Here is a 10,221-nt window from a genome sequence, read left to right as displayed (position 1 = left end):
CTCTAGGCAAGAGCATTGTGATAAGCTGGCTATAGTTTTTCAGCGTTATGATGAGTGTGGTGGTCAATTAAATCCAAAAAAATGTTTTTTAGCTCAACCGAGGGTGAAGCTCTTGGGCCATGTTATTTCAGAGAATGGTATTGATCCAGATCCTGATAAAGTCAAGTCTCTTCTTCTTCTTCCTACACCAAAGAATACAAGGCAACTGGCTACTTTTGTGCAAAAGGTGAAGTATATGGCTCGATTTATCTCTCTATCTTCACAGTTGTTATATCCTTTGCAGCAAGCAGCAAAGCATGATCCTTTACATTGGACGGAGGAGTGTGAGGTAGTTTTCCAAAAAGTGAAAGAGGTGTTGGGAGCTATTCCTACAATGCAGGCGCCGAATTGGGAACAGGTATTTTATGTCAATCCTTCAGTGGGGCTGAAGATGCAATCGGAGCTATGTTGTTACAGAAGGGGAAAGAATCGCATTATATGCAACCAGTCTACTGTGTTAGCAGGGTAAAACTTGCCAGAGAAAGGTTGTTATCAGAGGTGGAACTTGTTATGGTTAGTGTACTTTATGCATGTAGGCGGTTCCACCATTACTTGTTGCCTCGCCCCTTTGTGTTTTTGACAAGCTACACCTTTTTGCCTCAGTTGATAAATGGCACAAATTTATCTAAGGCTATGATGAAGTGGGTGATTGAGTTACAGGAATTTACTTTCTCATTCCTGGTGGAGGAGAGTACCAGGGCTACCTTAGCTGATCTACTGACATATAAGGAGAGTCCTCTTCTTATAAAGGAGGAGACTATCAAGAAGCCAGTTGAGGATGCGGCTGAATTGGTGAATGCACACTTATTATATTTTGCTGGTTCTTACAGGAAAAGCCATGATGCAGCCTCAGGAGGTTTGGTGCTTTATGATCCACAGGATTGCCTTGTTTTTAAAAAGGGTGTTAAGGTGGATGCACATAGCAACAATGAAGCGGAGTATCTGACTTTGGAAGTTGGATTGCAAATATGCTTGAAGCATGGTGTACACAGGATTCGCATTCGAGGAGATGCATTGCTTGTGGTAAAACAGGTGTTGGGAGTTTGGAAGTCCAAGAATATGTTACTCAAAGAAATGTGTTTCAAGATTTAAGGTCTGTTGAAGGAATTTGAAGCTTGGAGTCTTAAGCATGTGGATCGAGGCCATAATGAGGAGGCTCATGAAGCAGCCCAGGGAATGATTGGTGAAGTTTTTGTTCTTAAAGCTCATGCATCATTTTATTGTGGCAGGGAGAAATTACAGGATGTTGAGGAGTTTTTGTTAACAGGGATGATTCCTAATGGTATTGAAAAATCAAAAAAATATGGTTTCATCAGGAAAGCTGCAAGTTATGTGATGGTTGGTGATGCTTTGTATTTGAAAGGAATTGATTTGATAATGCGACGGGTACCTTGGAAGGAAGAAATCTACAAAATTCTTAAGGAAAACCATGAGGGAGCATGCGGTGGACATTTTGCCTCAAAGATTACCTTCCATAAGGTATTGCAGGAAGGTTATGTATGGCCAAGTGTACATAAGGATGTTAATCATTGGTGTAGGTCATGCAAACAATGCCAAGCTCACAGTAGATGGATATTAAAGCCTGAAATGAGGAAGATAATTCTTGCTTATGATGTTTTTGAAAAATGGGGAATTGATGCTGTGGGACCATTGCCTATTACCAGCCGAGGGAAGTGTTACATCTTGACTACAGTTGATTACCTTTCTAGATGGGCAGAAGCAAAGGCAGTGAAACAAATTACTGCTAAGGAGGTGGCAAAGTAAAGAGGTGTTCTGCAGGCGCAAGAGAAAGTAGCCGGGCTCACGACTGAGAAGCTGGGCAACTGAAGGCCGAGCGTGGGTAAGCATGTAGGCGAAGGCCGCCTGTGGAGGGACGCTGCAGCAGTTTCGAAGGCTTGAAGTGTGGCCACCGGGTAGAGGAAAGGGCTTGTTGGAACGCTGCAGAGAAGCAAAAGGTGTAAAGTAGGCTGTCTTGAGCAGAGCCGGCTGCTAGGAATCGTGAAGGGACCGGAGGTGTGAAGGCAGCGCAGCCTTCTGGAGAGAGGCGCTGCAGTTGGCTACACTAGTTGGCGAGAGCGTGAAGGCAAGGTGGCCGTCACGTGTACAAGGAGTAGAGAAGGCCTCGAGGTAAGCAGGTAGAGCTGGCTGGAAAAGGCGCAGGGGAGAGAGAGGCTGACGACGGCTGGACGTTGAGGTGCTTGGAGTATACAGGCTGGTGTGGGTGCCTTGAGTGATGTGGCTTGGGCTGGATGCAAGAGATGGTGATGCTGCGTTGAGCAGTGGTTCGTGGTGCTGAAGAGATTGTGCGAGGCTCTGGTGGTTGGCGAAGCTGCTGGTCACGACACACAGAGAGTGGGAGCTACTGAGTTGAAGGTTAGCTGGTGTGGGTGCCTTCTGGAGAGGAGTAGCTGGTCTTGTGTGGGCAACGATTGCAGGCAGAGAGTGGATGCTGACCAGAGAGAGAGCCTTGGGTATTGTGTCTTGGCAGTATAGGTGCTGATGTGATCAGGCTGGAGCTCGACAAGCTTCTATCACTATTTTCTGTGTTTGTGTTTGGATAATTGCAAGTTCCCCTCTGTACTCCGGCCGCTGATTGAATTGCAGATTAAGAAATAGAGGTGTCTTGCTTTTTTCGATTTGAGCCTGTGGTGTGTGATAGTGGTGAATGGATGAGGGTATAGGAGTAGGGATATGAAGAAAGGTGTGGTCTGTTGTTGCTGATTCTCTTTCCAGCTAGAGAAGATGGTGGTGCCCCTTGTGCTTGTGAGTGTTCTGAAGGTGGTGAGTCGGCGAGCTATAGTGGTCTTCTTGTGTTCTTAAGCTGCCTCACACCATGCATCGCCTCTACATCTACCCAATAGCATAACCCATCCGCTTCATTGTTGCTCACTCATCTCAACTAAACCTGCTTGCTTTGCCTTATGCACAACCGCCCCAGCTTGCGCCTGTTGCCGAGTGCATACGTAGCTGTTGCCCGTTAGCACCACACATAGTCTAGCACCTGCAGAAACAGACAACCTGCAAGAGCTAGATTCGATAGTGATTGCACAACAAATGTTGAGCTATTGTACACTCCAAGAAGTCTTGCCTAAGTGCGGCTCTCTTCTAGAGACCTAGCAAAGCAAGAATCTAGAGCACACATAACCAGCAACACGGTGGAGTCTGCTCTCATTTCCTCAACAAGTCAACATCAGCTGCACGACTCAAATGGGTTGAAGAAATCAATCAAGAAAGTCGTTAAAAAATCAATTTGGGCCTTTTTTTCCATTTTTTGCAAATCCTTCTTAATCAAAGTAATTAACTCTAATTACTTTATGATTTTTTCAAACTTGAGGGTGCAAATTTAGCATTGAAGTATTGCTATAGCATGCTAAAACATCATTGATCAAAACCCCCTTGTTTGGAAACCCTAATTTTATGGGGCATTATCTCTAAGGGATTAGACATTGACATTGGAAACTTTCCTCTGTTAAGACCTTCCTAGATGCATAGCATATCATGGCTACCCACATGTTCATTGCAAAGTTCAATGAGGAAAGGTTCCACACGTGGCAGACTAAGCTGAAGTTTAGTCTCATGAGGGAGGGCCTTTGTGTTAGAATTTGTGCATCTCATTGAGTGTGGGATCTGGCCTTTTATTGGACACATATTTTTCTCATGTTTTTGCCTAGTTTGTGGAATTTATGGGTCGTGGTGCTTCATGTTGCTAGTCGGCCAGCTTCATGACCTCCCTATATAAACTCAGCCTCTCTCCTATGTTTTGCTTCTACATTGTGTAACGTTATCACTTTGGCCTTTCACTGAAGAGGAAGAGAAGATGCGTGAGAATGAAGATGCAACCTAGAAAGCATGGAAGTTAAGAGATCAAAGAGCCTTTGGCCTCATAGCCCTTGGACTCTCTAATAGTTTTATACACGATGTTGTAGATTTCCTGACCTTCAAAGAAGCCTATGAGAAGTTGGACAATAGTTTTGGGGCTTAGGCAAAGAACTCCAAAGTTTCTTTGCAAATAGAGTTCTTGGAGAGACGGAAAACTCTCACTTGTAGCAAGAGTAGCATGATCCACGTGTAGCTCAATCCAATGGGATTTGCATCCCTTTCGGAGCTAGGGATTCAACCCGTACTGGTGCACAAAAGCTTATCCACAAATGGAGAGAATGCTAAGAATACTACTACTATTGACATAGACTTAACACACACACACAAGCTCAATCTTGCCATAACTCACTCACTCATCATCCCACTCATTCATGCATCCAATACAAGAAGAAAGCTAAGTGCGTACACAAGCTCAAAGCATACTTCATTCTCAAGCACTTAGTTCCCTAGCATGCACACAAACCTTGAAACTATCAACAAAGAAACATGCACACTAGAGAATAGACATGAGAAGAGAGACAAACAAACATCATCTCATTGCATTGAATTAAAAAAAGAACATTGCTCATACAATAATGTAGATGGGGAGAGAGAAGAGCTTGCACCTCTATGGAAAAAGAGGGAGCGCTAGTCTCAAGAGAGCTCAAACATGAGTTTAGCCCAATGTGTGTCTAAGCTCTCAAATGAGCCACTTTTTATACAAAAACTCTAAAACTCCCAAAAGTTCCCATGTGGGATTATTGTCAAGCCCACTCTCACACTCATCTACAACTTGGAACTCTTTACAAGAGCCCTAAATAAGCCCGTCACGCAACACTCCCCCCTTCCTATTTTGCGCACGGCCTCGAGCGCGGTAGAAGCAAAAGCTGCAAAAACAATGGATACAAGTAAAGCCTTTTATTTAAAAAAAAAACAACAATGACAATCTCACACGTGAGCATATAAGTGAAAGGCTGATTAGAGTTTTAAAGAGTGCTAAAAGAGGTGAGTAAAGACTAGACAAAGTGAGACTAAGTGGTAGATAGTGCTATGCAAAGGCAAGTGTGCTTGCACACCACAGGTTATGACCGCAGTCTCAATGTCCTACAAGTATTAAAGTTATTCCTAAGTGGCAACCTGACTCCTAAATATGAGCAATGGTGATTGGACAACTTTTTTTTTTTCATTTGGTGTGTGTGTAGAAGATGAATAAAGAGGAAGGTTCCATCCAAATGAGACCCAAGCAATGGCCAAGAGACCTCCGCCAAGAGAATCTAAAGGCCGCTAAGTATCTCAAGGGCGACAGACCCTTTTCTTTCTTTTTGACATAAGGAGTACCCCATGAAGATGAGGGCATCGGTCTCGAGGGCCCATAATGTACCCCAGAGTCCTACCAGCATCTATCAAGGCGATAGAGTCCTTGAAGGTTTTTTCTTAATCTTTTAGACGTCAGTGTTCACCCCATGGAAACCAAGGCATCGGCCCCAAGGTGCTAAGACAACCCCAGGTCCTACCAAGCATTCCACATGGCTGTAGACACGTCATGTCTCGATTCACTTGTATATATTTTTTAGGGCATGATTTTCGTAAATTTTTTATTAATCCTAGCACCTAGCCCATACCTAAGAGGTAGCTACCACTAGGCATAACTAATATACTTCGAGAGAATAAGAACTTGGCATACTCCGTTGGTATATATCCTACACTGTCTTCAAATAGAAATACCTTCTACTAAGTCCTCTAAGAATCTAGAAATCACTCACCACATTTTAACAACTAATTTAAAACTTAAACCAGCCAACTGTGTGTGAACATGCAAACAATGTATCCAAAAGTTAAAAGCACATAAAGAACAAAAGATTATGATTTGAATACACCTGTTGTAGTGCTCGTTGATGTTGTGCAGATTGCTTCTCTTTGCTCTTTGTAGGCATTGCATGTCTCCCCCCTTCCTAATTTGTGTGCACGGTAGGTGGACTATTGGGGCGTGTTTGTATGCTCTTGTTTAGCTGAGATCTCTGCAAAATGTTTATTAACAAACAAGAAAATAAAAGAAAGGAATAAAATTTGTTATTGGTGCCAATCACCGAATATAGCCGAGGGGAAAAAACCCAGTGGGAGAAAAGTGCCCTGGCTTGTTGATCTTATTGTGGAGTTGATACGCTTACCCTTGTACTGGTGGTGGATCCGTGTCCACTTCTGCTGGAAAGATGGTATCAATCACTTCAGGATGCAAGGATAACCCTGTACAAAAACCGGCCTCTGGAGAAGGTGGTAGAGGAAGGAGTGCTTCCTCGCTAAAATATGGCATTGGTTCTATGGGAAGGTTAAGCAGACAATTTTGATTTTGGAACTGCTCAATGTAGGTACTCATAGTGATCCAAAATTGACATGTTGAGGCTTGGGGAAGGAGGGCTTGCAAGATAGGTGGTTGCAAGTCATTTATGCATGTATCCCTCCATTGTTGTGCTTGAACCTCCTCAGGTAATCTACGTTGATTTGGTCCTCTCTCTAGTACTCTCACATTAAGAAGGTTATGGCGTTGGGGTGTGTAATTCCCACAATTTGTTTCATTAAGCCCATGCCATATCGTCTAAAGTAAGAGCAGCATATCCAACAAATGTGTGAAGCTTCTCCTAATACGAGTCGTGCACACTCTTGACAATCTGGAAGGGTGGTTGCAAGATCAGGTTACCCAGTTTTGTCCACTCGGGCACCCTGTAAACACTAAAAAAACAGGCATTTGTTTACCTTTAGTGGCTAATCTCTCCTAGTAAATGAAGGAATTTTGTTTCAAGTTCTTTTGTTGAAACATCATATTCAAAGTTGGAAATATAGTTCCATAATTTGATTAAGCATTAGATAGTCAAAAGTCCTCATTTTCTTAGGTACAAAGTCAATGTATACACCCTGTCCCAAATTTGAACTGATTCCATAAAATGTTAATATCTTTTATATATAAACTCATATGAGATTCCCACTTTGTACCTTAGATCTTCACATAATATGGAGCTTAACTTGATTTTTTGAGAAAATTTTAAGATATTTTTCTATTTTCTTTAAATATTTCAAGGTCTTTAAAGTGTTATAATATACGCCACTTTTTGTACCCACAATAGCTACCACTTAAAATCCTCAATCTTGTAGACCAAAAGAGTGGGTAGATACTAAGACATTAGTAAAATGTGGTGGTTAGTAAAAATTGTAAATCCAATGGTTGGATTTTTAATGATCTCTTTTTCAAAATTCTTCCAGACTATCAGAAGGCCCGCAAATATTAATAATCTAATTAGTAAAATTACATTTTTGATGTGAATCATCTAAAACCTATAGGGACTGATGTACTTGTAATGGTGCATCTATGGAAAAATAAATTGGATCACTCTAGGTATGGAAAGATCATTTGTTTATCATTTCATCATATTTTTGATTAACTTTGATTAATCAGACTAATTTATATTAATTTAAGTTATATTGGATTAATTTAAGGCCAAGCGTATTTTCTATTATTTGCTTGATCTCATTTTAAGTACCTTGCCTCCCAAAATTTGCTCTCCAAGCATTGTCCCAGTCCAGCATAAACTGGATAAAACTGGACACCCTGATCTTGCAACAACCCGGAAATGGGTGATGCTGTTGATAGAATAAAGTGACAAAGTGATGCCCACAGCAATTTTCGCCTAAGGAAGCATAAAAGTACCTAGAATGAGTTTGAAAAGGAGGAGCACTATAACCCCCGTGATGTTCAGGTTGAGTACTATCAGGGTCAATGCATGGTGGACATGTATCTCACCAAGTATCCATCATGAGGTATCTGGGTGTAGAACAATGAAATTTAGAAACACTCATATCCATCATTACAATCCCAATCAAAAACATTGTAGATAAGATCATCTCAAAAAGAACACAATCCTCTAAAGGCATAAGGAACCACATTAGTAAATGTGAGACTATTCAAACACTGATCTACCAAAGAGCTTCAATTGTAGTGTTAATTCTTTATCTTTGGTTTTGGGTATGTCCTTCTTAAGAGGTGGGAAGGTTAGCAATTGTCGAAGGAATTTGAGCAAGATAAGAGGATTTAGGCATTGAAGTGCTAGAATCTATGCTCAAAGGAGACTCATGTAAAGTTGGATTTGTCTTAGGTACACAAGTTGATGGTGGAATTGTGTAACAAGGAGAAATTGGGACAACTGGTGATTCAATACATGTTTTGGGAAGATCAACACAAGGAGATTTGTAGGTGCTATCACAACCACCTATCCTATCTTGAAGAGGTTGTGTTGATTTCCTTTGCACCCACTGATATGGAAAACCAAGGGTGGCTTTTGGAATCTTATTACACTCTTTTACCCCTAGCGAACCATGGCATTTAGGAAGCCAAATTGTTGTTGCACCCTCATAATAGCCTTGTGCTTTAAGAACATGCTTTGGGACCCAACGAGTAACAATCTGAGGTTTAGGCTTGGAAAAGATGTGCTTTTTAGGAGGCTTAGCAACTAGGCTAGATGGTACAAGTTTGTACGCATCTTTGGGTAGCCAAATTGATAATTCCTTCTTGCCTGGCCTTCTTTGAGCAGTGACTAAAGTAGTTGAAACATGCCAGCCATGGCCCTCACTTGAGGACTCATCGATTATCCACATCATTTGTGTTGGAGCTTTAAGAGCAGATTTGGAAAGTGGGTTGTGTAAGGTAGAAACACCACCCGTTTGGCATGATAAAGCTCGTGGAGTAGCAGATCCCAAGATGCAATCAGAATCAATTTGCAATTTGTATTGTCTATTCTTCCAATCTAATGAACAATTGGTAGCACTTAACCATGATCGACCGAGAACAGCCTCTACCACTGCCTTGGACTTACTTGCCACATAAAAGGGAACTGACATCTGGTGATCCTGAATGGACATCATAATGACACATTTTCCCTCTATAGGATTATCTTCACGTGAGAAGCTTCGTAAGTCAATAGGAATGTGCACAAGTGTTGGTTGTCCCAAGGCTATCCATGTGTCAAACGAGAGTACATTATAATCTGCACCAGAGAATTAAAGCAGATACAAAGTAGGTAGTCTCATGAAGATGAAGACGCACTTGAATATTGAAAGGATAGACATATTGTTCATCAGTATCCAATTGTAAGGCCAACATAGAAGCCTTGCGACGCTCCTTGGCTTTTACAACTCTAGCTTTAGCCTCTTCTTGAGTGTAAGATTCCTCCCCCAACCCCCCTTTTGATGTCTAGTAACTTCCCCTGTAATCAATCCCTCTTCAGCAATATAAAGACCTTGTTTCTAACTGTTTTAACCCAGAGAGAGAGAATATTCTAGAGAGAGAATATTCAGATTTTTAATATTTTTGAATAGAAAATTATCTCATCTTATTAAAATAAGTTTCCCTGAAACAGAAATTCAAAAAGAACTTTCCAATGTGCAATTAGAATTTATTGGAAATGGGTATAAAGGACCTTAGTCTAAGGGTCTAGATTTTCAGAAATTTTTGGATTATGGTCCAATTAAGGTTCCTATGGGCCAATAGCATCAATCCATGTGTAGGGAGGAGATAAATCCAAATTGTAAAAAGAAGATACCCAAAAATGAGTAAATGCTCACATAAGATGAAGAGTTGAAAATGTACAAGGTTTATTAGTAAAAAACTATGAGCAATATTAAAAATATGAGATATTTTGGGAATAATGATTTTATTATGACACATATGTAAGGAAGGGGAGTCCCTTAAATGCTCTAATTATTTCCTTAATGATAAGCTTTATCCCTTAGAAAAAATTGAGATTTATCAGTCATAGCAGCGGAGCTATGGCAAAATTTTTATAAAAATTATGCATAAAATAATTTCATTCAAAGCATAAAAAGAAGACTTCCTACCATATCCTAGGAATTATCATCCTAGATTAATTGAAAGAATTTCATTATAATCATGGAGAAATTGAATTTTCATATCATGCATAAAGGATAATTTTTTATATCAAAAGTGTTACTTTTATCATTTTTAATTCTCATGCATAGAAGTATGCATAAAGGAAAAAAAAATTTATATCAAAAGTGTTACTTTTATCATTTTTAATTTTCATGCATAGAAGTATGCATAAAGGATAATTTTTTTATATTAAAAGTGTTACTTTTATCATTTTTAATTTTCATGCATAGAAGTATGCATAAAGGAAAATTTTTTATATCAAAAGTGTTACTTTTATCATTTTTAATTTTCATGCATAGAAGTATGCATAAAGGATAATTTTTTTATATTAAAAGTGTTACTTTTATCATTTTTAATTTTCATGCGTAGAAGTATGCATAAAGGATAAA

Source organism: Cibotium barometz, chromosome 41 (assembly GCF_041138505.1).
Source record: "Cibotium barometz isolate CiBa-2024 chromosome 41, ASM4113850v1, whole genome shotgun sequence".
NCBI lineage: Eukaryota > Viridiplantae > Streptophyta > Polypodiopsida > Cyatheales > Cibotiaceae > Cibotium > Cibotium barometz.
Note: the sequence above shows the minus strand (reverse complement) of the source record.